The sequence below is a fragment of the Diadema antillarum genome, unplaced genomic scaffold (genome assembly GCF_040938485.1).
Source record: "Diadema antillarum isolate AM-2024a unplaced genomic scaffold, OU_Dant_1.0 seq00001416_RagTag, whole genome shotgun sequence".
In the NCBI taxonomy this organism is placed as follows: domain Eukaryota; kingdom Metazoa; phylum Echinodermata; class Echinoidea; order Diadematoida; family Diadematidae; genus Diadema; species Diadema antillarum.
In genome coordinates this window covers 290,001-317,916 of record NW_027272168.1, presented here as the reverse complement: position 1 = coordinate 317,916, position 27,916 = coordinate 290,001, and the positions used below count along the sequence as shown (strand labels likewise).

At 40.8% G+C, this 27,916-nt stretch overlaps 1 pseudogene; it reads right to left on the bottom strand.

Moving 5' to 3' along the window:
• Positions 1 to 9,518: 9,518 nt before the first annotated feature.
• The window catches only part of LOC139709225 (uncharacterized), a 20,154-nt pseudogene continuing 1,756 nt past the window's right edge, over positions 9,519 to 27,916 (bottom strand).

Sequence of the window (27,916 nt, the reverse complement as noted above, 5' to 3'; positions counted from 1 at the left end):
GTGTGAATTGTATGACTATTGTCAATGGTGTCTAGAACATGAGTGATTATTCAAGAGCTGCTGTCTTACTACCAGCATCCCATGAATAGAAAAGAGCTTTGTGACTGTTCAAGTTCAATGGCTTGTTTATGACAAGTCATTGTGTACAGAGCAAAATGAATGTACACAGGAAGTGAAATGTTCTTCTTGGTTTCAGTAACATTACACTGCGCTCTCGATCATCATACAAGTCATAGTGTCCTACCAAAGATTCTGTTAGAGTTCATTACTAGCTCCCTACGACCTACCTAGGTATTGAACCTTCTAGTTATACCACACAATCACTGCAAAATACAATGTACTTTAGTCGGTAATCTACGATCTAGAGCCCTATTTTATGGAGAGTTATAATTGATTATATAGTTGATTTCTATCATAAGTCTATGGCAACCTGTATTACGGAAATTTATAATTGATTTTATCTTTTGACAAAATGGGGCCTGTTAGTAATTGGTTTCGCACACATCACTCCGACAGCGTCACAACACTGTCGCAGCAGGGAGGTCACCTCCTCCCTGGCCCTGGGCCTGGGTGCAGACAGTAATAAATCGCTGCTGCGTGCTCAGAAAGTTTATGAGACTACCGTAGACTATGTATGTTATAGGCCCTACTTACTTCCATCTCTCTCTTTTTCTCCAAAACGGATCTGGTGGCAGTGCTTGTTGTCCCCGCCGAACGAGTTCGAGCAGGGGACTATGAAACGGGCTCCGTACGTGTGTGTGTCCGTGTGTCCGTCCGTCCGTGTGTCCGTCCGTGTGTGCGTCCGTGTGTGATCAAAATGTTCAAAATGCTACTCCTTCGCCATTTCTAACCCGATTTTGATTCTGTTTGCTTTATATGATAGCACTACATGGGAGCTTTGAAACTTCTATACAGAATTTCAGTTGTGACCTTTGACCTTGACCTTTGACTTATATTGTACATTTTGCTTCAAAATGCTACTCCTTCGCCATTTCTAACCCGATTTTGATTCCGTTTGCTTTATATGATGGCACTAGGTGAGGGCTTCAAAACTTCTACACAGAATTTTGACCTTTGACTTCTTTGACCTTTGACCTTGATTTTTGACCTACATTGTACATTGCCTACAAAATGCTACTCCTTCGCCATTTCTTACCCGATTTTGATTCCGTTTGCTTTATGTGATGGCACTAGGTGAGGGCTTCAAAACTTCTACACAGAATTTTGACCTTTGACTTCTTTGACCTTTGACCTTGATTTTTGACCTATATTGTACGTTTTGCTACAAAATGCTACTCCTTCGCCATTTGTAACCCGATTTCAATTCCGTTTGCTTTAAGTGATGGCACTAGGTGAGGGCTTCAAAACTTCTACACAGAATTTTGACCTTTGACTTCTTTGACCTTTGACCTTGATTTTTGACCTGTATTGTACATTTTGCTACCAAATGCTACTCCTTCGCCATTTGTAACCCGATTTCGATTCCGTTTGCTTTATGTGATGGCACTAGGTGAGGGCTTCAAAACTTCTACACAGAATTTTGACCTTTGACTTCTTTGACCTTTGACCTTGATTTTTTTACCTATATTGTACATTGGCTACAAAATGCTACTCCTTCGCCATTTCTAACCCGATTTCGATTCCGTTTGCTTTATGTGATGGCACTAGGTGAGGGCTTCAAAACTTCTACATAGAATTTTGACCTTTGACTTCTTTGACCTTTGACCTTCATCTTTTTACCTATATTGTACATTTTGCTACTAAATGCTACTTCCGGCGGGGACATATATTACGCACCGCGTAATTTCTACTTTTCCTTGTTCTCTTTGACTTTGTGGAAGAGGCTGACGGATGACTTTTAATTGTTGGGACAGCATTCGCCTTCACCGTCTGGTTTTCTTGATGTTGAACTGCAAATATAGTCCTGTGTCCTCGTAGTCGTCTTCAGTGAAATGCGCCCCACACACGGCACTTGATTCCGAAGGCCCATTCCAATTTCCTCGAGTGATTCGTACCCATTGAGTCCAAATTTTGCGCAATTTGGGATCCCGGGGGAAAAAGGGAAGGCTTACTCCATCCTTTGAGGTGTTGCTGCACCCAGCAACAATACAGCGAGTAGGCATTTTAATTGACAGAAAAGAAAACTTCGAACTTCCGAAACTTTTCTGCGACAATAGACAGCCGAGTACGAGTCGAGTGTGTAGAACAATATGCGGTGATGCGGGAGAGCGAGCTCGGAGGAGCAAGCAATCGCAGCGCAGCCTTCCTTTGCCAACGTCACGTGGTCACGTGACTTCGGATTATCGCACTCCCAACACTTTCGCTGTTTTCAGGGGGCGGGGCGACAGTGGTGTCAAGGGAATAAATTTGAGCTGATAGTTGCAGCATTCTTCAGCTGTCAAGGTCACTTTCATGGCGCGTATCATGGTAATCGGCTTTAGATAATCCATAAAAACATATTATTTAAGCCAAAGTTTGTGTGTCGCGGGACCTTTAATGATAAACATGAAAGAAGGATGAAGTAAGCATTGGAAGCAAGGCAGGTGGTGGTGGTGAAATGCATTGCAGCAATATATTACGTGCCTGGTATCCGACATTTCAGTGGACATTTCCTCCCTCTCTATAATTTAAAAAAAAAGGTATTTGAAAGTATGTTTCATCTATGTTTCAGTCACAACAGGTTACACTGGATGAGACCTATGTACTAATATGCTGTTGACAGGTAGCTCTAGGAGTATGTGCTGTTTGTCTCTGTTTTTTTCATGTTATGTACTAGTCATTTATAATTGCACATATAGTGCAATTTAACTATGCAGTATAGAGAATTGGTATGAAAGGGGATGTCTACTCCACATAAGGTTGTTGAATAGAACTACAAAACTTATTGGTACAAGATTGTGAAAGTTTAACCAAATTCCAATTAGTATCAGTATTGATGAAAGTAATGACATTTAGATGGTGTGATCAGTCAAACAAGTTGACAATGTCGCATGTGAGCTCACCTTCCAAGTGCATAAATTTCATAAAATATCTTTTTTTATTACTGGTGACAGAATATTATTTCCTGCATGCTGTGGTACTACAGAAAAAAAGATTCACAATGATTGTAGTAAGAGTGTATTTACAGTTATGAATTTTATTAGTAGATGGGAAAATGTAAATTTCTTATTTTCCAATAAAGTGCACTCCTGTTATAACAAACACAGTTGTAACAGAGTCCTTGTCATAATGAAGTAAATATTCAGGTCATAAAATCATCCTCTACATATCTTTATATACTTCACTATTTTGCTATGACATTTTGATGTAATGAAAGAAAACTGCCAGTCCTGAGGACTTTGTTATAATTGGAGTCTTATGTCCAGAGCAAGTTGGGTTGAGCTCACATGTGACATCATTGAATTGCCCATCTGTGTTTGATTGATCACAACCACAAAACAAATAAACTTTCTTCTTAAAAAGTTTCTATCAGAATGTGCTCAAACTTTTGCTGTCCCATTCCTCTGATTTCTCTGCTTCTATTCACACAAAATATATTTCAAGGTGGACTTCCCCTTTAAGCTTTGAGTGACACACTACTTCACATTGCTGAGCAAAATGTGTGCCCTTAAATATCTGCCACACTGTATCATGAGGTATCAGTCTGTCTCTACAGCAACTTACCAGTTATGAACTGCCTCTGAAAACTTTGCTTCAAAATGTCACGATCTATGTTGCATCATTTTTTGTCAATCATGTGTGTGTATCTTGTAATAAAGAACTTTCATTTGCAATTGTATTATAAAGATGCTAGAAAGTATGAAATAAAGTTTGTTTTTCTTGTACTCTATTGTGATGTTGCAATTCATATTTTTCTATCATATCTATCATATGTTGTTGTTGTGTGTGTGTGTGTGTTGGTTTGTTTTCATGTAAAGAAATACAATGTAGATAATTTGTTGTCATACTGTAAATATGAAATACTTTGCATTCCCATGTGTTTTGGTTGGAGCATCCTTGGCCTGATCAACAGCTTGTCAGTTATTGCTCTCCGGTTTAATCCATAGGAGATTTTGTGGTCAGACTGAAGAACAAGGAACCCAGGTCCCTTCCCACAATGTCTTACAAAATGCAAATGTCTCTGTGACTTGTCAAACTAACATTTTGTGTAATCATGTTAGCATTTGTTATGGCTTTGCCTTTCTGCCCCCACCATTTTAAATGAAAACATGTAATTAATAGACCATGTCTTAATAATTAGAGAACAGGGGAGAAAAGGAAAACAGAATGAAACAAAAGTTCATGACAGATGAAATGCTATTCAGCAGTAATGTACATTTGTATTTATTTCACGGCACATTTGCCCATATTTATATGTACAAATAATACAGAAATTTTATCTCCAGGATAAGATATCTTTCATGGCATACTACTCCTTCACCCACACCCAAGCAGAAGCCACAGATCTACATTAAGCCACAAAAGCTTTGTCAATTACAATCAAAATTCATGATAACACAGGTCATACTTATGTATGAATGTACATGTACAGTATGTCCCCTAAAAAAATTACAATCAGATTTTCACATTGATAACACCCAATATGATTAAACTGTCTACAATGTAAATGCTACTTCAAGGTCTTAAAATATAACATCTTAGCTCTATTTTGCAGAAAACCCCATCCAATTTGGTTCAGTGGTCATAGAGAAATATGGATTGTTGTAAAGCATGTCATGAGTCTGATTCTTCCAAGTTGAGCACTTCGATGCTCTTGTGTGTGAATACAATAGACAAAACTTGGAGGGAAGAGATTCCTGACATCCTCTACAAAATTCCTCATTTCTCTTTGACCATTGAAGCAAATCGAACGGGGTTTTCTGCAAGATGTGGGCAATGAGTTATAGTTTCATACCCTGAATTTGTATGTAGATTGATTCACTATTTTTAAAGATATCATTGCGGATGGTCCCATTGTAATTTTTTTTTTTTGACATATGGTACATACATTTCCCCGCCATTGCAAGAACTCTGGGTCTACAAAAGACAAATAACCAAAGCTATCACAACAGGGATTACATTGTATGCTCAGAAATATGAGGAAGTTAAAAATCTATTTCATTTAAACTTTTATAATCACAATAGTACTCTCATTGATGTAATTGAATTTGACATGACAAATTTGTAAAAATAGCATTCATATATGAGTTGGTCACAGACCTTGGTTTCATGTTAAAGTGCTTCATTTGAACACAAACACACACACACAGAATTGAAAACATTTATAATCCCATTCATTGATTAACTTCTCTGTCTCTCACAATCTTAATTCAATACAATGTGAATGGGAAAAAATACCCAAATTACATTCTATTTCAATATTCTACTGGGGTATGCTTCACTGATGAGTCACTATCAACTGATGATCATACTCAGGAATTCAGAAATACATGGTAGGTAGGTACATATGTGAATCAATAGTCTTTATGATAGGAACGGATAAGGACAAAAATCCTGTTGTAACAGATTTGCTTACGAGGTGCCACTTTTATCAAGGTGAATTTGGCGGTCCCAATTTTCCATTACTGTATTTGGCTGGTCTCACTTTTAGTACGTTTACAGTGAGGTATCGATTTTAATGGGGTGTAAATGGGATGTCCCAGCAACCTTGTCACAACAGGGTTTCCCTTGTATTTCAGTTTCTTTAATACTTTACATAATACATAATGTACTGGAAATTTGAAAATCACGTTGCAATAGCAAGCAGTACTGCACACATAGAATGCAAACATTTACATAGTAATACACTTTTTGTCTATCAAATAAAATGCAAAGCATCCCTTTAGTGAAGTTTTCAACGTTTTCAACCATCTAATCAAAGTCTTCATGCACAACAGTATGAAGCATAAAATGATGTGTCCCTGCTATTAAATCAAGTGAAGCCATAACTAATCAAAGATGATGGTACATTGTGTACATGTATGTACTTTTGCAGGGTGAGGTTTGTCGTGGTATTCATTGCGAATGTACACACATTCTTATAGATGTGCATAGACAGCATTGCCATGCTGCGTTAGTGTGTCTTGCTGCGTTAGTGCAGTGACAGTATACAGAGTTTGGTTTACATGGCGTTCAAACGGCTGACGAGCAGCCCTGATATGATTATCAATAAAGCCGAAAGTTTGTATTGCAATCTTCAGCATTCACTCTCATCTAATCATTGTCTTCATCTTTCTCTGAGCATATCACCTCCAAAAAATTGGGTAATGAATTGCAAAGAAAATTTCAAAAATATGCTATATTTTTTTTAATACATGTTCCAAACAATACCATGTTGTACATTCTCAGAAATACGCTTTGCTCAACAGTGGGTGATTTCAAGTTCGGTGCTAGTGCTAGTGCTAGTGCTAGCAGCCAAATAACAGCCTTAAATCGACCTCCAACACCAATGGTCAGATTAACGAGGCGATACCGATCAAAATTATCGATCACCAGCACTAGGTGTTGGAATCACAGCACCGCGAGCTCCGCGGGAATTGCGCAACGAAAAAAGTGATGGCCGATAGTTGAAGTCAAATATAAAAAGATGTAGCCAAAACTGCATAGTTTTAGACAAGTAACGAGGAATACTGATTAAAATGCCACAAATTTCATCCCTTCTTTAAAACACAATTATCTTTATTTTGCTCCCAGGCTAAGATTTCTATGGCCATGTCTGTAGTATTCGTGTTCTTTACGTGGGTGACCATTGCATTAGCATAGACTTTGCAAGTAAAACGTGCATCTCTTATGGAAGTGAATACGGGTCTCGCACGGCAACGCTAACACCAGGACCGAACTTGAAATGAAGAAAATGATAATCCCTAGGGGCTAGTGTTAGTCAATAAGGAAAAAGCACATAAATCGCTATTAACACAGACGGCGGAGCTCGGTTAAGCAGACGACATTCAACACCCAGCCCAGCACCAGCAACCGGAAATACGTCATGATTTTTTAGGTCAACTCCCAACACTGACGTGATTTCAAGTTCGGTTTTATCGCCGGTGCTAGTGCTGAGATAGCACTAGCACTAGCACTAGCACCGAACTTGAAATCACCCAGTACCAACCAAAACCAAGATGGCATTACAAATTCTTGTGATTTTACCTATATACATACTGTCAGTTCTAAATTCACTTTTATATTGATGCGCTCAATTTTATCACCTCCTTGCCAGCAATGACATGTTACTACAAATGTGACCGTGCACCTCAAAACGAACAAAAAGTCGCACACACTGATTTTGCGTGAGGACTGAAAATAAGTGAAATGGGTCAACCTAGCCGAGCTTGACTTTTTCATATTTTCTGAAAGAGCGGGTCTTTTTTTACATTATGCTAAAATGTGGTATCATAAAACGGGCAGGAAAGTGTGTTTTTTTAGCAGTTTATCTCGAACATTTTTGGTAGAATAGTGTGATTAGGTGCGTCTTTAGAATCCCTTTTTCATTTCTGAAAAACCTTGTCCTCACTCTTCACTTTCAACTCTAATAACTTTTGAAAGGATAGTGCTACTGCTTTGAAAGTTGGTATTTATTATGGACAGAATATGTTAATGAGGCATGCTCAATTTCAGTTTAATCTGATAATCCCTTCATTGTTGTTACTCTGGGGGTTTACTTCCTGTTTTTTGTCCTATTCATCGCACAGCCAGCACGGTTTGGTAAAGATTAAGTGCTTGAATAGACACTGTACTTTAGAGCCTCTTTTCTCAGTTCACACCTTTCCTGAGTTTGTGCTTTCTTTCCAATATTTAGATAGGTTAGGAGAGTCCATTTGATTTGAGTTATACATCATTTTAAAGCTTAAAGACTGCTCTTTCAGAATATGGTCTTCACTAAAAATTCATGTCTGGCGACTTTTTGTTTGTTTTGAGGTGCAGTGTCACAAATGAGCAAAGCTAACATTTCAGCTTAATTTATCAATTACTTCATTCAGACATTAATCTATCTATCTACTGTATACGCCCAATATTTCGTGAGGCTTTTATTTTCGCGAATTTCTCAAGTCAGCTGCCAGTCGCAAAATTAAAAAACTTGCAAAAATATCAACTCTGATCCAGATGTGAATGTGAGTACGCGTGTACATTTCTCAGTTCAGTACAGGATTCCACGATCGTGAATTTAACCACTCGCGAAATCGTCCGGAAGTCTTCATTCAAAAAATTTAAGCTCACTAAATATAATGAAGTCTGTTAACCCGTTGAAAACTATTCTTTTGCTGAAATGGGCACAAAGCCGCCCAGACATAAGTTCGCATTCTTCTTTCATGGCCAAAAGTGTCATGTGCCAACATTGCTCCAATAGATAGAGGATCATTGCGTCAAAACACAACAGCTCATGGAGCAGGCACATCATAAAACTCACATTCGCACTGCAAGTCTTAACACTTCACAACTATAGAAGCACTCTGAGAGCGCAGACCCCCGCCAAGCAGTTAATTTCCACCAATGATCTTGTTCTTTCATAGAGGTCAATGATTTCAACCCACAAGTGTGCATGCTGAAAGTCCCCCGATTCCCAAATATAGAAGCCTTTTCTTATGTCATCAACTTCCAGCTGTGTGGCACAATTTGCCCCACCAGAAACTAGACCATGAAAACCTCAAAAAGGTGCAGCGTGAATACCCAGGTTCATTGACCCTACCTGCCAAAATATCAAAAATCCTTCATAAAATCCACAGAAATTCCGGGATCACTCCCAAAATTTGATCATCTGTGACTTTTGTCATTCTCAACCTTTCCTGTATACTTTATCCAAATCCATTCACATCTTTTTGAGTTATTTTGTACACAGACAAACCAATATCAATGAAAACACAACCTCCTCCCTTGGCGGAGGTGATTATGAAGAGACTTTCATCACAAGAAAGACATCTTTAGCCTTCAAAGGAACTGAAAGGAATGCCAGGAGGCTTTCATGATTCATTTGTTTGAGCTATATGACAAATGCTAATTTTGACGTGAAACGTCGTCTTCCGATGAAATCTTGGAATCTGGCAGACATCAGGAAGACATGGCACATATACAGGTCACTACCTTAATGACCTTAATGAAAATATTGAAAAACAAACAAACAAAGTACAAGAGGGTATCTTCAGTTACAACAAAAACAAAAGGCAGTTGTTTAGACTGAGCAAGAGCTATGCTTCTGTCAAATATCATACAGAGGAGAACTTCACACACATATGTGGAGAGGGTGTGTAAATAAGGGCTTATTAACTATTCTTCAACACACATGCACATGCACACACACACACACACACACACACACACACATAATATATGATGTTCATAATGGGGGTACTTATTGCTTTATGAAAACAGAATGTTGCATCACAGAATATTAAGGTCCAAGGTGAAGAATAAATGTCTCTGCTAATGAAAAAATTTCTACAACGCTAATCATAATTACTATTTCTTATGTCATTGACAAGATTTTTAAAAATTGATTTGAATATGTGAAGAATCTGTTGAGGACCAAATTTCTCAACTGTGGTCTCTCACGGTTCGTCGTCAGAAGAAAAGAAGGACGGACTGCCACCGATGTCACCAGGGCCTCTAGATCTCCCAACACCACTGCCCGACCTCCTCTCACGGGATGACGAGGCGGGAGACGGCTGCGCCCTCTCTATGACATAGTGGCGGGACACCATGCTCTCCACCTGCTGGGCAAACATCAGGGTGGTCTCCAGATCAAGGATGGGGTTAGGGCTCTGGTGGGCCCGGCGAGTGCGGAGGTTGTATGGAGATTTGAAGCCAGGGCTCTGCCACGATAAATGAAAATGATAAAAAACATTCACACATCTTCTGACGATAGAGCACAGGAAGAAAGCAATTACTGGAGAAAAAGCGCTTTGAAAATTAAAGATATCATAATTCCTACTCATCATCGGGTAATGAAACTTCTTAGGTCACTCAAGATTATAAATGCTCTACACACAATTTAACACAAAATAATTAAAGGACAAGTCCACCTTCACATACATAAGGATTGAGAGAATGCAGCAATATTAGTAGAACACATCAGTGAAAGTTTGAGGAAAATTGAACAATCCGTTCAAAAGTTACGAATATTTTAAGTATCTACGCAGTCACTGCTGGAAGAGAAGACTACTAGAGTGTATGATGTCACATGCGTACAACTATATAAGGAAAATAAAAAGAGAATTTCACAAAACTTTACTTTTTGAATAAAGTGCACATTTCTTCGACTTGCTACAGACGAATGTTAAGGGTAATATCATTCCCCCTGCCTTCTGAAAGAGAGAAGTCAAGTGTTCTTTTGTTGTGCCAGAAAAATGGAAATATCTTGAATTTTCTTTATTCTTTCTTTATATCGTTGTACTCATGTGACATCACAAGCTGTAGTAGTCTTTTCATCCAGCCGTGACTGAGTAGAAACTTCAAAAATTCATAACATTTTAACGGATTGTCCGATTTTGCTCAAACTCTCACTGATGTGTTCTACTAATATTGCTGCATTCACTCAACCCACATGTCTATGAAGGTGAACTTGTCCTTTAAGCAACACTGATTTGCAGCGCAAAGGAAGTAACAAGTTTTGAAGGCGGTTTAATCTACATGTTACAATATGGCACACATGTCGAGTTTCTCAATATTTCTGATGGAGTGCAAGTGTAAAGGAGAAGCATTCTAGTAAATATATGAACCTTTCAAAATAGATTAGCAAAGGAAAAACAGTAAAAACCTCATCCTGAACAGCATTGCAAGGAATTTGTCGTTGAAATGTTGGACAGAAGTACGAATGCATTTCGCATTTTAGGTATAACTGATCGATTGTCAGTAGGGTTAATTCCAAGGGGATGAAAAACTCACATTAACAGGTGTCCCTTCTCGAGAGGTTCTATTCTTGCTCCCCTTGGGTCTTCCTCGCTTCCGTTTAGAAGACGTCGTTGCATCTGGATTTGATTCTGATGGACCTGGATCACATGAAAAATTTGATCAGAAGATAGTGTTATGTGACAGAAATAGTGTGAAGTCAAGATGTGGGAGCATCTTTGATGAACACATTATAAAAGTATCTGAGGGAGGCAAAAATGGTCATAACCTCAACAAACGCATCACTGCTATGTATGAATTGTCGATGGCTTTGATCCATTACATTTTGAAGGCCTTGAAGTCTGAGGATAATGTGATAATTACTAGACAAGAAATCAAGAGTGCCAGAACCAAAGAAGCTTGCTCTTCTTCCACACATAAAGGACAAGATAAGAATAAAACAACTGCATACATGCAAGAAAGGTTTTCAAAACAATATTGCATCGTGACAAACATTTGACAATCAATCCCCCCCCTCCCTCAAAGCGTAATTTCCATAACCATCTCAAGAATATCAGTCTAATCCCTCATAATAACATTTGAGTTGGTATTCTTCAGTGAGATCAATCTTATAAGCAGCCAGATTGTGGAAGTGTCATTGATACAATAACAGACTGCATAATGAAGAGTATGTATACATTACATATTGAATGGCTGCACAAAAAAATCTTGTTAGTTTGTTTCAAAAGGAAATCCAAACCCAGATATAAATATGGATTTGAGTGAAAGGAGCAATATTAGTAGAATACATCAGCAAAGTTTGAGGAAAAAAGGACAATCGATTCAAAAGTTACAAATTTTTAAAGGTTTCTGTGCCGTCATTGCGGGATAAGAAGAATACTGCAGTTAATGATGTAATTTTGGACAACAATATACCAGTATCGAAAACATACATTGTATAGAGTACCTTGTTACTCAAAATTCAATTAAACAAACGATTATGGTAAAAGTGGCAATTTGTGCATAGTTTGGTTTTGTCACTTGGTCAAAGTGAGGAAAGTTGCATTCCTGTTGGTTTTTGCCAAGTTCCATCACATACAGGAACAAAATGCAGTAAAAATGTTTGCACATCTTCCAACTTCATCTTGGTATCACATGGTGCAAAATGTGTGAATACTTCCAGATTGCATGAATCCTTCAATAACGCATGGGGCACCTCACATTTATATGCAATGATCCAACACTGATGCGCCACTTGGAGTGACAAATGAAACTTTTTATTGCAAATGCGGCTGTACTCTGCACACAGAGGGCTGAAGAAAAGTCAAAACTGGTATTCGTGTGGTGGTGTCACTCACCTCTGATGGGTGTGGCTGTTTCATTTGATATACTAGCATTCCTGTTTGCTGGCTCAGACATCTGATAGTGGGACCTGGAAGTGGTTGAGTCATTCACTGATGGAGATGCTACATTCACTGGGTTATAGGTCACCTCGACGTCACTGCTGTCGCTGCTCAAGTCTGTAACCTGGATTTCTGTTCGTGACAAGGTGGCTGCAAAGTACATAAAGAAAAAAAAAATGCACTTTATTGTTTTGTTTTCCTATCTCAGAAGGAAGAGGGGCAGTTTCAAGAATTGCTGCATCTCCGCACTTTGATGTTTCTATCACTGCATCTCCTATTTTGATGTTTCTGTCACAAGTGTGTGACATCTGGGTCACAATAACTTTTTCCAGAACAACAACTTTCAATGACCTGTAGCATGCACAGAATATATGAAAGTCCACACGGTTAATTCACAACATTAAATATCTATCCACTTTTACCTTTGAAATCCCTCCCTAAATAAAAAGGGACAAGTACAAAAGATAAAGACACATACACAGATGAGCAAAACTTATTTCAGGCTTGCATCGATGGTATACAGCGTGTCCCAGAAAAAACGAAACCGAGTTTCATTGCAATTTTTTGCGATCATAATCATATATTTGTTTTATCAGATATGCATGAATGGAAATATTTACTTCTCTTCTTTCATTTGATGCACAACTCACTGTTCATAATTCATGCATGGCTGAGTTAGAACAATAGAAAGTAATGCTACTAAATTTTCATTTGCACGAGCAAATGGCGACTTTTTTAAGCCTTTTTTTTTTTAAAGCCTTTTTCGGCAATCCTTTGTAAAAAATGAAATCATGGCCTTAATATCCATTCTTTTTTCTTTCAAAAGATATGTCATGCGTAAAAAATGATCTACGCCTACTCGAGAAAACTTGATTTGAAAATATGTGTCCATTTTTACTCAGAAAGATGGATAGTAATCAAGGAGTCAGTTAGATTTCCCGACGCCTGCCCGACTTGGCAGATAACAATGGCCTTCATGCTTCAATGAATTTACACAAACATGAAGGGAGGGGTTAAAAGGGAATGTTACAGACGGTTCTGAATAGGGTCATAAATTAGCACATGATCCAACCACAGAGCAAGGGTGTTCATCAGCGGAATGTGAAGGGGGATGTAAGTAACTGAAAAAGCCTTCCGAGCCCTCCCCCCCCCCCCCCACACACACACAAAACAGAACAAAACAGAAGACGACTTTTTGCCCTGCGCTTGTATCTTTGAAATGTTAGAAGCGCAAGTTCAGTGATAAATAACGCGAAGAACACTCTCTTTCTTCTTCCCCTCCCCCTTCAAAAACTTAAAAACCCTGTCAGTGATGAAGGACTAAGCACGCATGAGGGAAATGTAGAGAGGAATGAAAACAGTGAAATAAGTTTAAGGTATAAAGTCATCAAAATGTGTATCATTGTTGTTCGATTTCCTGTAGCCACTGGACTGCGTGCAACATGAGAATACTCACGATATTAGTCTTCAATTATTGGTTATGTCTCATAGCTTATTCTAAATAAATGACAACAAAGGGCTGTCCGTCTCATACAGCATCCTCTGTAAATACCCCCTCCCCCAACAACATTCACTGTAGCACTGCGGTTGTTTTGTGTGAATTCAATGATGCAGATGAGCCCCATTGTCTAATGCTATGTCGGGAGAGCTGAATGCTCATTTTCTTCGACTATCCGTAGAATTGGCAGAAATGAAGCATGCTTTCATACAGATTTTTCTCAAGCATGCGTTATTCATATTTGACGCGTAAGGTCTCATATGAAAGAAGAAAATATAAATATTTGGGTTAAGAACTTTATTTTTCGAAAACATAACGTTAAAAGTCTGAAAAATTCACTTAATGTCACCATTTGCGCGTGCAAATGAAAATTTGGTAGCACCACTTTTCATTGTTCTAACTCAGTCATGCATGAACGATGAACATTAAAGGGATCGTACAGTTTTGGTTGAGACCTAATTTCAGGTTTCTCACATTTTTTGGTGAGATAATGAGAAACCTCTTATGAAATATGAAAGAGCGTGCAATTCTATGAGGAATTCAACATTTATTTGATGAAAATTGGCTTTGAAATGGCTGAGATATCCAAAAAAGAGTGATTCTGATAAAGTGTGGGACCCACACTTTATTACGATCGCTTTGTTTTACTTTGTTTTTGGATGTTTCAGTCACTCCAAACCGATTTTCATCAAATAAACTTTGAATTCCTTTTAAAATGGTATGCTCTGTACTATATCATAAGTGTTTTCTAGGTATCTCACAAAAAGTTAAAAGCCCAATTCTCATCTCCACCAATACTGTACCATCCCTTTAAGTTGTACATCAAATGAAAGAAGAAAAGATTATCTTTCCATTGATGTATAGCTCGTAAAGAAAATGTATGATTTCGATAGTAAAAAGTTGCATGGAAACCTGGTTTTGTTTTTTCTGGGACACGCTGTATAAGACCTTTACAGTGAACTAAAATTGATGCAGAAAAAAAGGAAAGAAAAGAAAACATAAATAGAATGTATTTGAACACAATAAGCATGCACATGAATACCAACCTTCCCTGTGCTGTATAGCCTTCATAGAGCTGCTGGAGGTCAAGGAAGGGAGAAAACCACCGTTTCCCGTCAGCTGCTCCTTGAGTGCATTTTGCAGGGAAGGCAGGGGACGAGCCGCTGCTTGGATTGCTCCCCGATGGACATGCTCCTGGATGTCTAGCAGAAGGCGATGATTGATCTCATTGTAGTCACGGTAACGGGAAGCACAGTACAGCCAGTAGAAGGTGCTGACCCCGCAAAAGACCTTTCGACACAGCCACGTCCTTGCGTGTATCACAGTCTGAATAGTCAGGATAACAAGTATTCACAGGCACTGACAAAAATCTAGCCATTTTTGTTTTCTGTATCATTATTTTCAGTACTTGGTACATCACAGGTTTGAAATATCTTTGAAGAACACTGTGTACAAATAACATCTATGACTGACAGCTGATTTACTACAACACTCTCCACTACTGCTCCTTTTGTATGAACTAAAATTGGAATGTACATGCAAAGGTGCACAGGTAGGACTATCACTGTCTTTCTGTAAAATAATTCCACTTAGTATGCAATTAAACATTCCTTTGTACATGGTTTGACAACAAAGCAAGAATGTATCTTTGCAACTGATTGACAAATTGCCCTACATCGACGTAAATAAGCACTGAATTGATCAGTGTTTTAGTAGTAGCCATGATAAAAAATCATGGGCGTACATACTCGAGCAGGATTCGAACCCACGACCTCCTGATCACCGGACAGGCGTCATCTCCACTAGACCACCGAGCTTTCGCCCGACAGCAAGTGTTGGTTCTAATCCTTATAGCATGCAGCGGGTACAGCTTTTGTTATTCAAATTTATGAAGTTCTTCCGTCGTGATGTTTCATTGCAACTGATTGACAAATTGCCCTACATCGACGTAAATAAGCACTGAATTGATCAGTGTTTTAGTAGTAGCCATGATAAAAAATCATGGGCGTACATACTCGAGCAGGATTCGAACCCACGACCTCCTGATCACCGGACAGGCGTCATCTCCACTAGACCACCGAGCTTTCGCCCGACAGCAAGTGTTGGTTCTAATCCTTATAGCATGCAGCGGGTACAGCTTTTGTTATTCAAATTTATGAAGTTCTTCCGTCGTGATGTTTCATTGCAACTGATTGACAAATTGCCCTACATCGACGTAAATAAGCACTGAATTGATCAGTGTTTTAGTAGTAGCCATGATAAAAAATCATGGGCGTACATACTCGAGCAGGATTCGAACCCACGACCTCCTGATCACCGGACAGGCGTCATCTCCACTAGACCACCGAGCTTTCGCCCGACAGCAAGTGTTGGTTCTAATCCTTATAGCATGCAGCGGGTACAGCTTTTGTTATTCAAATTTATGAAGTTCTTCCGTCGTGATGTTTCATTGCAACTGATTGACAACTTGCCCTACATCGACGTAAATAAGCACTGAATTGATCAGTGTTTTAGTAGTAGCCATGATAAAAAATCATGGGCGTACATACTCGAGCAGGATTCGAACCCACGACCTCCTGATCACCGGACAGGCGTCATCTCCACTAGACCACCGAGCTTTCGCCCGACAGCAAGTGTTGGTTCTAATCCTTATAGCATGCAGCGGGTACAGCTTTTGTTATTCAAATTTATGAAGTTCTTCCGTCGTGATGTTTCATTGCAACTGATTGACAAATTGCCCTACATCGACGTAAATAAGCACTGAATTGATCAGTGTTTTAGTAGTAGCCATGATAAAAAATCATGGGCGTACATACTCGAGCAGGATTCGAACCCACGACCTCCTGATCACCGGACAGGCGTCATCTCCACTAGACCACCGAGCTTTCGCCCGACAGCAAGTGTTGGTTCTAATCCTTATAGCATGCAGCGGGTACAGCTTTTGTTATTCAAATTTATGAAGTTCTTCCGTCGTGATGTTTCATTGCAACTGATTGACAAATTGCCCTACATCGACGTAAATAAGCACTGAATTGATCAGTGTTTTAGTAGTAGCCATGATAAAAAATCATGGGCGTACATACTCGAGCAGGATTCGAACCCACGACCTCCTGATCACCGGACAGGCGTCATCTCCACTAGACCACCGAGCTTTCGCCCGACAGCAAGTGTTGGTTCTAATCCTTATAGCATGCAGCGGGTACAGCTTTTGTTATTCAAATTTATGAAGTTCTTCCGTCGTGATGTTTCATTGCAACTGATTGACAAATTGCCCTACATCGACGTAAATAAGCACTGAATTGATCAGTGTTTTAGTAGTAGCCATGATAAAAAATCATGGGCGTACATACTCGAGCAGGATTCGAACCCACGACCTCCTGATCACCGGACAGGCGTCATCTCCACTAGACCACCGAGCTTTCGCCCGACAGCAAGTGTTGGTTCTAATCCTTATAGCATGCAGCGGGTACAGCTTTTGTTATTCAAATTTATGAAGTTCTTCCGTCGTGATGTTTCATTGCAACTGATTGACAAATTGCCCTACATCGACGTAAATAAGCACTGAATTGATCAGTGTTTTAGTAGTAGCCATGATAAAAAATCATGGGCGTACATACTCGAGCAGGATTCGAACCCACGACCTCCTGATCACCGGACAGGCGTCATCTCCACTAGACCACCGAGCTTTCGCCCGACAGCAAGTGTTGGTTCTAATCCTTATAGCATGCAGCGGGTACAGCTTTTGTTATTCAAATTTATGAAGTTCTTCCGTCGTGATGTTTCATTGCAACTGATTGACAAATTGCCCTACATCGACGTAAATAAGCACTGAATTGATCAGTGTTTTAGTAGTAGCCATGATAAAAAATCATGGGCGTACATACTCGAGCAGGATTCGAACCCACGACCTCCTGATCACCGGACAGGCGTCATCTCCACTAGACCACCGAGCTTTCGCCCGACAGCAAGTGTTGGTTCTAATCCTTATAGCATGCAGCGGGTACAGCTTTTGTTATTCAAATTTATCAAGTTCTTCCGTCGTGATGTTTCATTGCAACTGATTGACAAATTGCCCTACATCGACGTAAATAAGCACTGAATTGATCAGTGTTTTAGTAGTAGCCATGATAAAAAATCATGGGCGTACATACTCGAGCAGGATTCGAACCCACGACCTCCTGATCACCGGACAGGCGTCATCTCCACTAGACCACCGAGCTTTCGCCCGACAGCAAGTGTTGGTTCTAATCCTTATAGCATGCAGCGGGTACAGCTTTTGTTATTCAAATTTATGAAGTTCTTCCGTCGTGATGTTTCATTGCAACTGATTGACAAATTGCCCTACATCGACGTAAATAAGCACTGAATTGATCAGTGTTTTAGTAGTAGCCATGATAAAACATCATGGGCGTACATACTCGAGCAGGATTCGAACCCACGACCTCCTGATCACCGGACAGGCGTCATCTCCACTAGACCACCGAGCTTTCGCCCGACAGCAAGTGTTGGTTCTAATCCTTATAGCATGCAGCGGGTACAGTTTTTGTTATTCAAATTTATGAAGTTCTTCCGTCGTGATGTTTCATTGCAACTGATTGACAACTTGCCCTACATCGACGTAAATAAGCACTGAATTGATCAGTGTTTTAGTAGTAGCCATGATAAAAAATCATGGGCGTACATACTCGAGCAGGATTCGAACCCACGACCTCCTGATCACCGGACAGGCGTCATCTCCACTAGACCACCGAGCTTTCGCCCGACAGCAAGTGTTGGTTCTAATCCTTATAGCATGCAGCGGGTACAGCTTTTGTTATTCAAATTTATGAAGTTCTTCCGTCGTGATGTTTCATTGCAACTGATTGACAACTTGCCCTACATCGACGTAAATAAGCACTGAATTGATCAGTGTTTTAGTAGTAGCCATGATAAAAAATCATGGGCGTACATACTCGAGCAGGATTCGAACCCACGACCTCCTGATCACCGGACAGGCGTCATCTCCACTAGACCACCGAGCTTTCGCCCGACAGCAAGTGTTGGTTCTAATCCTTATAGCATGCAGCGGGTACAGCTTTTGTTATTCAAATTTATGAAGTTCTTCCGTCGTGATGTTTCATTGCAACTGATTGACAAATTGCCCTACATCGACGTAAATAAGCACTGAATTGATCAGTGTTTTAGTAGTAGCCATGATAAAAAATCATGGGCGTACATACTCGAGCAGGATTCGAACCCACGACCTCCTGATCACCGGACAGGCGTCATCTCCACTAGACCACCGAGCTTTCGCCCGACAGCAAGTGTTGGTTCTAATCCTTATAGCATGCAGCGGGTACAGCTTTTGTTATTCAAATTTATGAAGTTCTTCCGTCGTGATGTTTCATTGCAACTGATTGACAAATTGCCCTACATCGACGTAAATAAGCACTGAATTGATCAGTGTTTTAGTAGTAGCCATGATAAAAAATCATGGGCGTACATACTCGAGCAGGATTCGAACCCACGACCTCCTGATCACCGGACAGGCGTCATCTCCACTAGACCACCGAGCTTTCGCCCGACAGCAAGTGTTGGTTCTAATCCTTATAGCATGCAGCGGGTACAGCTTTTGTTATTCAAATTTATGAAGTTCTTCCGTCGTGATGTTTCATTGCAACTGATTGACAAATTGCCCTACATCGACGTAAATAAGCACTGAATTGATCAGTGTTTTAGTAGTAGCCATGATAAAAAATCATGGGCGTACATACTCGAGCAGGATTCGAACCCACGACCTCCTGATCACCAGACAGGCGTCATCTCCACTAGACCACCGAGCTTTCGCCCGACAGCAAGTGTTGGTTCTAATCCTTATAGCATGCAGCGGGTACAGCTTTTGTTATTCAAATTTATGAAGTTCTTCCGTCGTGATGTTTCATTGCAACTGATTGACAAATTGCCCTACATCGACGTAAATAAGCACTGAATTGATCAGTGTTTTAGTAGTAGCCATGATAAAAAATCATGGGCGTACATACTCGAGCAGGATTCGAACCCACGACCTCCTGATCACCGGACAGGCGTCATCTCCACTAGACCACCGAGCTTTCGCCCGACAGCAAGTGTTGGTTCTAATCCTTATAGCATGCAGCGGGTACAGCTTTTGTTATTCAAATTTATGAAGTTCTTCCGTCGTGATGTTTCATTGCAACTGATTGACAACTTGCCCTACATCGACGTAAATAAGCACTGAATTGATCAGTGTTTTAGTAGTAGCCATGATAAAAAATCATGGGCGTACATACTCGAGCAGGATTCGAACCCACGACCTCCTGATCACCGGACAGGCGTCATCTCCACTAGACCACCGAGCTTTCGCCCGACAGCAAGTGTTGGTTCTAATCCTTATAGCATGCAGCGGGTACAGCTTTTGTTATTCAAATTTATGAAGTTCTTCCGTCGTGATGTTTCATTGCAACTGATTGACAACTTGCCCTACATCGACGTAAATAAGCACTGAATTGATCAGTGTTTTAGTAGTAGCCATGATAAAAAATCATGGGCGTACATACTCGAGCAGGATTCGAACCCACGACCTCCTGATCACCGGACAGGCGTCATCTCCACTAGACCACCGAGCTTTCGCCCGACAGCAAGTGTTGGTTCTAATCCTTATAGCATGCAGCGGGTACAGCTTTTGTTATTCAAATTTATGAAGTTCTTCCGTCGTGATGTTTCATTGCAACTGATTGACAACTTGCCCTACATCGACGTAAATAAGCACTGAATTGATCAGTGTTTTAGTAGTAGCCATGATAAAAAATCATGGGCGTACATACTCGAGCAGGATTCGAACCCACGACCTCCTGATCACCGGACAGGCGTCATCTCCACTAGACCACCGAGCTTTCGCCCGACAGCAAGTGTTGGTTCTAATCCTTATAGCATGCAGCGGGTACAGCTTTTGTTATTCAAATTTATGAAGTTCTTCCGTCGTGATGTTTCATTGCAACTGATTGACAAATTGCCCTACATCGACGTAAATAAGCACTGAATTGATCAGTGTTTTAGTAGTAGCCATGATAAAAAATCATGGGCGTACATACTCGAGCAGGATTCGAACCCACGACCTCCTGATCACCGGACAGGCGTCATCTCCACTAGACCACCGAGCTTTCGCCCGACAGCAAGTGTTGGTTCTAATCCTTATAGCATGCAGCGGGTACAGCTTTTGTTATTCAAATTTATGAAGTTCTTCCGTCGTGATGTTTCATTGCAACTGATTGACAACTTGCCCTACATCGACGTAAATAAGCACTGAATTGATCAGTGTTTTAGTAGTAGCCATGATAAAAAATCATGGGCGTACATACTCGAGCAGGATTCGAACCCACGACCTCCTGATCACCGGACAGGCGTCATCTCCACTAGACCACCGAGCTTTCGCCCGACAGCAAGTGTTGGTTCTAATCCTTATAGCATGCAGCGGGTACAGCTTTTGTTATTCAAATTTATGAAGTTCTTCCGTCGTGATGTTTCATTGCAACTGATTGACAAATTGCCCTACATCGACGTAAATAAGCACTGAATTGATCAGTATTTTAGTAGTAGCCATGATAAAAAATCATGGGCGTACATACTCGAGCAGGATTCGAACCCACGACCTCCTGATCACCGGACAGGCGTCATCTCCACTAGACCACCGAGCTTTCGCCCGACAGCAAGTGTTGGTTCTAATCCTTATAGCATGCAGCGGGTACAGCTTTTGTTATTCAAATTTATGAAGTTCTTCCGTCGTGATGTTTCATTGCAACTGATTGACAAATTGCCCTACATCGACGTAAATAAGCACTGAATTGATCAGTGTTTTAGTAGTAGCCATGATAAAAAATCATGGGCGTACATACTCGAGCAGGATTCGAACCCACGACCTCCTGATCACCGGACAGGCGTCATCTCCACTAGACCACCGAGCTTTCGCCCGACAGCAAGTGTTGGTTCTAATCCTTATAGCATGCAGCGGGTACAGCTTTTGTTATTCAAATTTATGAAGTTCTTCCGTCGTGATGTTTCATTGCAACTGATTGACAACTTGCCCTACATCGACGTAAATAAGCACTGAATTGATCAGTGTTTTAGTAGTAGCCATGATAAAAAATCATGGGCGTACATACTCGAGCAGGATTCGAACCCACGACCTCCTGATCACCGGACAGGCGTCATCTCCACTAGACCACCGAGCTTTCGCCCGACAGCAAGTGTTGGTTCTAATCCTTATAGCATGCAGCGGGTACAGCTTTTGTTATTCAAATTTATGAAGTTCTTCCGTCGTGATGTTTCATTGCAACTGATTGACAAATTGCCCTACATCGACGTAAATAAGCACTGAATTGATCAGTATTTTAGTAGTAGCCATGATAAAAAATCATGGGCGTACATACTCGAGCAGGATTCGAACCCACGACCTCCTGATCACCGGACAGGCGTCATCTCCACTAGACCACCGAGCTTTCGCCCGACAGCAAGTGTTGGTTCTAATCCTTATAGCATGCAGCGGGTACAGCTTTTGTTATTCAAATTTATGAAGTTCTTCCGTCGTGATGTTTCATTGCAACTGATTGACAAATTGCCCTACATCGACGTAAATAAGCACTGAATTGATCAGTGTTTTAGTAGTAGCCATGATAAAAAATCATGGGCGTACATACTCGAGCAGGATTCGAACCCACGACCTCCTGATCACCGGACAGGCGTCATCTCCACTAGACCACCGAGCTTTCGCCCGACAGCAAGTGTTGGTTCTAATCCTTATAGCATGCAGCGGGTACAGCTTTTGTTATTCAAATTTATGAAGTTCTTCCGTCGTGATGTTTCATTGCAACTGATTGACAAATTGCCCTACATCGACGTAAATAAGCACTGAATTGATCAGTGTTTTAGTAGTAGCCATGATAAAAAATCATGGGCGTACATACTCGAGCAGGATTCGAACCCACGACCTCCTGATCACCGGACAGGCGTCATCTCCACTAGACCACCGAGCTTTCGCCCGACAGCAAGTGTTGGTTCTAATCCTTATAGCATGCAGCGGGTACAGCTTTTGTTATTCAAATTTATGAAGTTCTTCCGTCGTGATGTTTCATTGCAACTGATTGACAACTTGCCCTACATCGACGTAAATAAGCACTGAATTGATCAGTGTTTTAGTAGTAGCCATGATAAAAAATCATGGGCGTACATACTCGAGCAGGATTCGAACCCACGACCTCCTGATCACCGGACAGGCGTCATCTCCACTAGACCACCGAGCTTTCGCCCGACAGCAAGTGTTGGTTCTAATCCTTATAGCATGCAGCGGGTACAGCTTTTGTTATTCAAATTTATGAAGTTCTTCCGTCGTGATGTTTCATTGCAACTGATTGACAAATTGCCCTACATCGACGTAAATAAGCACTGAATTGATCAGTGTTTTAGTAGTAGCCATGATAAAAAATCATGGGCGTACATACTCGAGCAGGATTCGAACCCACGACCTCCTGATCACCGGACAGGCGTCATCTCCACTAGACCACCGAGCTTTCGCCCGACAGCAAGTGTTGGTTCTAATCCTTATAGCATGCAGCGGGTACAGCTTTTGTTATTCAAATTTATGAAGTTCTTCCGTCGTGATGTTTCATTGCAACTGATTGACAAATTGCCCTACATCGACGTAAATAAGCACTGAATTGATCAGTGTTTTAGTAGTAGCCATGATAAAAAATCATGGGCGTACATACTCGAGCAGGATTCGAACCCACGACCTCCTGATCACCGGACAGGCGTCATCTCCACTAGACCACCGAGCTTTCGCCCGACAGCAAGTGTTGGTTCTAATCCTTATAGCATGCAGCGGGTACAGCTTTTGTTATTCAAATTTATGAAGGATTAGAACCAACACTTTCTGTCGGGCGAAAGCTCGGTGGTCTAGTGGAGATGACGCCTGTCCGGTGATCAGGAGGTCGTGGGTTCGAATCCTGCTCGAGTATGTACGCCCATGATTTTTTATCATGGCTACTACTAAAACACTGATCAATTCAGTGCTTATTTACGTCGATGTAGGGCAATTTGTCAATCAGTTGCAATGAAACATCACGACGGAAGAACTTCATAAATTTGAATAACAAAAGCTGTACCCGCTGCATGCTATAAGGATTAGAACCAACACTTGCTGTCGGGCGAAAGCTCGGTGGTCTAGTGGAGATGACGCCTGTCCGGTGATCAGGAGGTCGTGGGTTCGAATCCTGCTCGAGTATGTACGCCCATGATTTTTTATCATGGCTACTACTAAAACACTGATCAATTCAGTGCTTATTTACGTCGATGTAGGGCAAGTTGTCAATCAGTTGCAATGAAACATCACGACGGAAGAACTTGATAAATTTGAATAACAAAAGCTGTACCCGCTGCATGCTATAAGGATTAGAACCAACACTTGCTGTCGGGCGAAAGCTCGGTGGTCTAGTGGAGATGACGCCTGTCCGGTGATCAGGAGGTCGTGGGTTCGAATCCTGCTCGAGTATGTACGCCCATGATTTTTTATCATGGCTACTACTAAAACACTGATCAATTCAGTGCTTATTTACGTCGATGTAGGGCAAGTTGTCAATCAGTTGCAATGAAACATCACGACGGAAGAACTTCATAAATTTGAATAACAAAAGCTGTACCCGCTGCATGCTATAAGGATTAGAACCAACACTTGCTGTCGGGCGAAAGCTCGGTGGTCTAGTGGAGATGACGCCTGTCCGGTGATCAGGAGGTCGTGGGTTCGAATCCTGCTCGAGTATGTACGCCCATGATTTTTTATCATGGCTACTACTAAAACACTGATCAATTCAGTGCTTATTTACGTCGATGTAGGGCAATTTGTCAATCAGTTGCAATGAAACATCACGACGGAAGAACTTCATAAATTTGAATAACAAAAGCTGTACCCGCTGCATGCTATAAGGATTAGAACCAACACTTGCTGTCGGGCGAAAGCTCGGTGGTCTAGTGGAGATGACGCCTGTCCGGTGATCAGGAGGTCGTGGGTTCGAATCCTGCTCGAGTATGTACGCCCATGATTTTTTATCATGGCTACTACTAAAACACTGATCAATTCAGTGCTTATTTACGTCGATGTAGGGCAATTTGTCAATCAGTTGCAATGAAACATCACGACGGAAGAACTTCATAAATTTGAATAACAAAAGCTGTACCCGCTGCATGCTATAAGGATTAGAACCAACACTTGCTGTCGGGCGAAAGCTCGGTGGTCTAGTGGAGATGACGCCTGTCCGGTGATCAGGAGGTCGTGGGTTCGAATCCTGCTCGAGTATGTACGCCCATGATTTTTTATCATGGCTACTACTAAAACACTGATCAATTCAGTGCTTATTTACGTCGATGTAGGGCAATTTGTCAATCAGTTGCAATGAAACATCACGACGGAAGAACTTCATAAATTTGAATAAGAATGTATCTTTAGCCTGCACTATTGCATTTCATCACATCTAAAGAACAACGCATCTAATCAGAATGGGACTTTCAAGAAGAATCACTTCAGCAATGATAGTGCTATATCTCATACAATGGTATGAAGAAGTTGTGAATTCAGTGAATCTCAGATATTTTGTAAGTAGTTTGCTTGTCACAGTCTCAAAGTCCTGTTTTAATATTATTTCAAAAGAGTAAAGAAGTTTGACAGGACTAATAGAGGTTGGTCAATCCGTTTTATGGAGGAACCTGACATACTATGTATCAACCCTATCATGAGGGTTTAACATATCTCTGGGGTAACATCTTAATGGATTCCATGACCCCAAACTATATTGTAAACCAGTGGGGTTTTACTGGAAGATGATGTGTAGAACAAATTAAGAGTGCAATGTACCTGGTCATCACTGGGCAGTAGATGTGAAAGAAGCCACTCTGCCACCCAGTTGAGGATGAGAAGGAGGTAGAGACCAAACCGTGCCCCAGCTGTGCGGGGAGTCGACGTCAGCACGTACGCCAGGACCAGGACCAGGATGTAGTAAATGGCCGAGTTGAACCAGGTGAACTCCCCCAGCATCAGTTTCTGGACCTGGGCCAGGCGCTCAAATGTCTCAGCAAATAGGGCCTTTTGCTCCAGTGTGCTGGTTTTCATCTCCTGAAATACCTACACAAGACAGACACACCCACAAATATTTTAGGGTAAATGTTCTGCATCCAAATTAGAAACATATCAAAAAGCTCTCGAGTCAGCATGTGCTGCAAATAGTACCTACATTCCTGCATTTGATTCATCTGAAAAATTTATTCAAAAGTATCAGTTGCAGATATCTATCTATGGAAAAAAAAAAAATGTACAGTCGCATGAAGGGATATGTGAAATAGACTTCAAAATATTGTAACCAATAGATCACTTACATGTACGAAGTACAAGACATGTTGCTTTTCAGAGAAGATTTTTATCATTTATCAATTACCACTTACAGTGCTTGTAGTTGCAGTAGGAATCGGAGTAGCTAAAAACACCTAAGAGACATTTCCATACTAGTTTAAACATTATCATTCATTTTTGTAATCATTTTTATCATTTATAAATACCTTATGACAATCAAATCTACAAAACATTAATTAAATGCAACAAAAAATGCCTTTGACACCCTTCCAAAATGAAGCATATCCTGAAAGTAAGCAGACAGAATAATAGTCTTTTTTTCTATTCAAAAAACAAGCAAACCTCTATTTGTTTTTCAATGGTTCAAGAGAAATTGATCAAAAACTGACAAGAAAATGAGCACAAAGATCTTTGATAACAAGGGTTGATGGAAACATGCTCAGGGGGCAAATCTTTGTACCTCTTTGATGCTGCTGGAGGAAGTCTGGAGGGCAAGCTTGAGTTGGGCCTCCTGGGCCAGGATCTCCTTCTGATTGCGGAGGCTCTCGTTCTGCTGCTGCATCATGGAGGCTTGGAGACGCCCAGTCTCTTCCAGCCGCTCTGCCACGTCCTCTGAGCTCTGTGCCAGCTTCTCTACCGTCTCCTCCGTATGCTGATGCCACACCTATTCTCCCAGATAGACATGATGGTGCCAAAAACAGTCACGGAGAGAAGAACACATTTACCACAAGAGCAGGACAAAGAAACCCAGAAGACCTCCTCGATGGACGACCACAACAACTGCATTAAGATCCTGACACGTAAGTCTCAGATTGATTGTCATGGTATGAATTTAAGTAAACATTATCAACAATACTCTTGCATTGACATTGAGAGGGAGTGTCATTCTATGTTTGGAGGCTCTCTGACGTCTGGAGCATTTTCTATTGAAAAGCTACAAATTATTTCAACTTTGACCAAAATAGAGTAATTTGAAGGTTTATTCATGAATTACAATGTATATGCGAGTATTTGCTGAAAAAAGACCAGAGAAAAACAAGTATTAATTCAGCTTACAATATGATATTGATTGAACATATTTGAAATAAATTGTTATGAATGCACTTGTAGACAACAAAGATCTAATCCTCTCAACTGGGTTTTTATGGCATCATTCCTTTTGTTTTCCATGGATTGAAATGTATATGCTGACCAGAAAACTTGAAAAAGCCTGTAATCACGAGAGAGTGAAGCGAGATGTGACCTACTTGACTCTGCAGAAAGAAGCAGATATCCTGAGTGTGGGTGAAGAACTCTGTGTACGCATTGAAGGCAATCGTGCTTTCCTTCCACGGCAGCAGGCATTCCGTGGTGCTCATTGATGCTTCACAGGGGTAAGGGTCAATTCCTGCCTTGGCAAGGTGGCAGTTTGCCAGCGTCAGTGCCATGCGGCTCTGCTCATCGTCAGTCAGACGCCTGCATCCTGTTGGTTGCACAGTTCCATGTGCAGTGTGGAACAGAATAAGATTCAAATAGCGCTACAAAGTAGGTAATATCCGAGGTTCTTCCAAGGCTCTGCCTAGAATATGATCTCTTCATACCCGTCTTCTCTCAAAAAGAGGACCTGCCCTCCAGGATGCCTGGCAGAAATAACCAGAATCTTTGCAAAAATTTCAATTTATTCCATGCCTGACAAGATCTTAGTCAGTGTCAAGGGATTGATCATCAAGCTCCAGATTCATTTCAAGTCCTGTGATGAACAACAGTCTTTGACTCTAGCAAAACACTTCCAAGAATGTACAGGGGTACAACAAGTTAAGATGGGACTCTGGTGGATTCTAAATCAACTCA